The sequence below is a fragment of the Tenrec ecaudatus genome, unplaced genomic scaffold (assembly GCF_050624435.1).
Source record: "Tenrec ecaudatus isolate mTenEca1 unplaced genomic scaffold, mTenEca1.hap1 Scaffold_707, whole genome shotgun sequence".
NCBI classification, from domain to species: domain Eukaryota; kingdom Metazoa; phylum Chordata; class Mammalia; order Afrosoricida; family Tenrecidae; genus Tenrec; species Tenrec ecaudatus.
Window position 1 is genome coordinate 69,364 of NW_027459600.1, and position 4,689 is coordinate 74,052.

At 41.9% G+C, this 4,689-nt stretch overlaps 1 pseudogene; it reads left to right on the forward strand.

Annotated features, from left to right (window-relative positions):
- The first annotated feature begins 2,924 nt into the window (after positions 1-2,924).
- LOC142436855 (stathmin pseudogene) lies at positions 2,925-3,776 on the forward strand (annotated as a pseudogene).
- Positions 3,777-4,689: the final 913 nt, after the last annotated feature.

Below are 4,689 nucleotides of genomic sequence, written 5' to 3' on the forward strand. Positions count from 1 at the left end.
TGGGTTTTTGAAGGGAGCAGTGAGAGTGAAGAAGTCATGCTACCTCACTAACGTGGTGGTAAGAGGTCATGGGAATGAACCAGCTGAGCCAGAGAGGTAGACACAGTTGTGTGTTGAGGCAACACATCTGGTCAGCAAGTACCTTCTGTCATAGCTGCTCTCCCTTTACAAGGTGTGTACCCACAGTACAACACCTGAACCCAAGTTGGCCTAATGCAGCATCTGTGTATTTTTGTTTTCTACCTTCTAAAAGTTGAAAAATAAAAGTGCAACATAATAAATCTGATGGAAAGTTTATCAGTGGCACTATGTGTTTTTCTGCATTGACATGGAATAACGACAGTGGGAGCTTCATTGGATTCCAGAAAATGCAGCATTGATGGGTGGCATCAGATCCACTGTAGTCTGATATTTCTAGTGGAAAATGTAGAGTTAGAGCCATATGCGCATGCACAACGGGAGAGAAGTCATATTGTCCTGCAAGCCCTCACCCATTACTGTGACCATCTGTGTTCTTTTTTCATTTTACAACGTTGCAATGGAATGGCACTGTGTCTCCCTTTCCAAATGCCTTCGTAGCTCTTGAGTATCACAAAAGCACGTGGACTATAGTTTTCCTGTTTCATTCGGTGAAAATATGCTCACCGAGTGCCTGACCTGCTGAAGGCACTTTGTAGAGCGGCGATGTGGGACCCCTGATCTGGATGAGACACTCACTGCATGTACATGCTTCAGATCCTCCTGACCCGCCTGCCTGGCCTTTTGTTCCAAAAAAAACCAGTTCATCCCATACCCTTCTTTCTGCTGCCTCTTTGTTTCACTCCACTGGCATGTGTCTCACTCATCGTGTGTTTTTTTTTTTCATCTTTGTTGGCATCTGACCTCAGCGTTCTTCGTCAACTTTTTAATTTCTCCTCCACTTTGCTTTTGCAGACCAGGCTTTTTAAAGACCACGGACCTCCAGATTTTAGCACCTCATATATCAGTGTTTCACATGGACGTGATTCTAGAAGAAAACCAAAGATCCAAACCCAGAGCAACTTAGGACCTTCTGCAAATTCACTACTAGTGTACCTTTGGGCCTTCACATTTCACATTGGAGATTTATTAATTTTTATTCTTACACATTTTTGTTGGTTGATTTACTTGAGTTAAAATGCTAGACCAAGTAGAAATGTACAATTTCTAGCCTGTGTTTACCTGGGATATCGTTGGTAGGAGAATCAGGGTGGATGCCATTACTTTCTGTACTGGAGAAAAAATAAGCAATCACTGAATGAATCACACAAGCAATCAAGCAAACACACAACTTCTGCCTCAAAGTGTAAATCTACCGCCATTGGGTCAATTCAGACTCATAGCAAACCTGTAGAACTGAATATAACTGTTCTTTAGGTTTCCAGAGCTTTCCATATTTATCGGCACACAATACTTAAACTTACTCCCAAGGAGTAGCTGCTGGGTTTGAACCGCTAACCTTTTGTTTAGCAACTAATGCTTAGTCCACTCACCACCAAGTCTTCTTTATATATACATCTGCTCTGAGAACCTATGTTACATATTGTGTGATGTCACTTGAGGATCAACTGCCTCATATGCCTGTGAAAGCTAGACAATGAGTAGGAAGTTTGCAGGAAAATCGATGACCTGAAAATGATGGCTTGGGGGTAGGATATTGAAAGTACCAATGACTGCAAGTAAGGAAAGCTTACTTCACGCACTCTGCACCCCTGATATACTCCTTCAGTCTTACTTTTGTCTCCCAAATGCAAAGGACATTTAAAAGAATGTGATTTGAGTACCTCAGAAAGTGTTCGAAAAAGGAAAACACTGACTTGAGACTTACATAGACATAAATGGACACTGTCAGGAAATATTAGGTTTATAATTTGTTCTTGTTTTGTTTTTCAAACTTGAGTAATTTATTTGGGTTGAAAATTAAGACTTTATGCAGCTTAGAGTGCTGTATAGTGGACTGATAATATTCAGTGTGATAAACAGCATTTACAATGGGCAATCCATGAGGAAAGGAAGTTTTTTACTCCTTACTTATTGTTTCATCCTGGATGACTAGGGTGCCTAGAATATTACCTGGCTCCTAATAGATTTTCAATAAATAACATTTACTTTTCAGTGGAAAAGGCAGTCTATCAATATTTTTACATCTAACCCACTGCCCTAATGTATACTCCAACTCATAGCAACCCTGTATAGGATTTTGACAGTCTATCGATCTTTATAGTAGATGGATTTCTCTGTAGATAGCCTCTCTATTTAAAATCTAAAAAAGGTGGACATTCTAGAGTACTTAGCACAGTTTATGAATTTGTTGTTGATAGGTGCCATCAAGTTGGTTCCTACTCAAAGCATCCCTAAGCACAAAAGAACAGAACACTGCCCAGTCCTGCACTGTCCTCACAACTGTTCTTACATTTGATCTCATTGTTGCAGCCATTGTTAATCCATCTCCTGGAGGGCCTTCCTCCTTGTCACTGCCCTCGTGATGGCCTTCTCCAGGGACTGGCCTCTCTGGGCAACATGTCCAAAGTATGTGAATAAAGTATCACCATCCTTGTGTCATATTAGAATGTGTGTATATATGTTTATATATATATATATATATATATATATATATATATATATATATATATATATATATATATATATATATATATATATATACTTTGTATGCAGTCTTTCACTTTTGGGTGAGTTTATTTTCTTTTTTTGAGGATCTTCTTAATAATTATTTGCTTTCAAACAACAATATTTGGATAGACAATATTTTCTAGGGCCTTCTAAGCCAAAATGATTGCATAAAACTACATTTTTGAGAGTGTGGCCAGGCGGCTCGGACCGAGCAGGGCTTTCCTTCCCAGTGGATTGCAGAGCGTACACTGCCAGTCTCTTGTCTTCTGTTCACCATGGCTTCTTCTGATATCCAGGTGAAAGAACTGGAGAAGTGGGCCTCTGGCCAGGTCTTTGAGCTGATACTCAGCCCCCGTTCAAAAGAGGCCGTCCCAGAATTCCCTCTTTCTCCTCCAAAGAAGAAGGACCTTTCCCTGGAGGAAATTCAGAAGAAATTAGAAGCTGCAGAAGAAAGACGCAAGTCCCATGAGGCGGAGGTCCTGAAGCAGCTGGCCGGGAAGCGGGAGCATGAGAAGGAGGTGCTGCAGAAAGCAATCGAGGAGAACAACAACTTCAGCAAGATGGCCGAGGAGAAGCTGACCCACAAAATGGAAGCCAACAAAGAGAACCGAGAAGCACAAATGGTGGCCAAGCTGGAGCGCTTGCGAGAAAAGGACAAGCACGTGGAAGAAGTGCGGAAGAACAAGGAATGCAAAGACCCCGCTGATGAGACTGCAGCCGACTAGCTTGTCCTGAGGACTGACTTTCTCCCCTCCCTCCTCGAGATCCAAAGACCGTGCTGGCCAGTGTCATTTTACTACTATTACTGTTTCCCTCCTGACAAAGACTAGAAGCCAACGTAGGACGTAAATAGGTAGATCCAGACCATGTGATGTTGTTTTAGGGGCTAAAGGAGAGAAACAAAAAGTGTTTGACTCTTTTTTTCTAAAGTGTTGGAGTGTTTCTAACGTAGCTATTTTTCTTGTTGCCTCTTTTCTACTTCGGTGCACTCAGTGCGCTGGGTGAATGGCTAGCACTGTATTGGCCCCGTGGAAACATGTTTGTGAAAGAGTATGTAGTGGCTTCTCAAAACTGTTAGATGCTGAATATCTGTTTGCTTTTAAATCCCAGTTCTGTCCCGATTTTACCAGATGCTACTGTACTTGAATGGTTAATAAAACTGCAAAGTGCTGCTGGTGGCAGTGAAAAAAAAACTACATTTGTGATTATTTATTATAAGAAGGTTCAAGATAAATCTGAGGGTATAGAGACAATTTGGGACTCCACATGAGAATTTTTTTCTACATGAAATATTTATAGCTTTGACAACAAATGGCACTAGTTGGTACCCTGAAACAGGAGTCCTCAAACTTTTTAAACAGGGGGCCAGTTCACTGTCCCTCAGACCCATTGGAGGGCCGGACCATAGTTTAAAAAAAAAAAAAAGAACAAATTCCCATGCACACTGCACATATCTTATTTTGAAGTCAAAAACAAATGGGGTAAAAACACCTGGCGGGCCAGATAAATGTCCTCGGTGGGCCACATGTGGCCTGCGGGCTGTAGTTTGAGGACACCTGCCTGAACTAACTAGTTGTAAAGTGATATCTCATCAATTACTATTACTGTGAAATCTGTCTTTGGAAGATGGTGAAAGAGAGACAAAGCCCATTCCAAGGAAAATAAATCATGTTCAGAGGCATGAAGCTTCTCTTGAGTCTGTGCATGGTGTCCCTAGAGAGGTGCTGACAAGGTGGGGAAACCACAGCTTCTGAGAGGAAAGCATCACTGACCTCAGCCCTTGCATCTACTGAAACCATGGCCTGTTGCTGGGAGGTTTGTGTCTGGGCTCACACTGAATTCCCATCACTGTGCCTCTAGTACAGTAATACACGGCTGTGTTCTCAGGATTCACAGAGCTCAGTTTTAAATAAACTTTACTTTTGGAGGTGTCCCTGGTTATGCTGACTTGAGACTGGAGAGCTGGATTATAGTGTGTGCTAGCACCCCTCTGTATATCACCAACCCATTCCAGTCCCTTTCCTGAATCATGGCGGATCC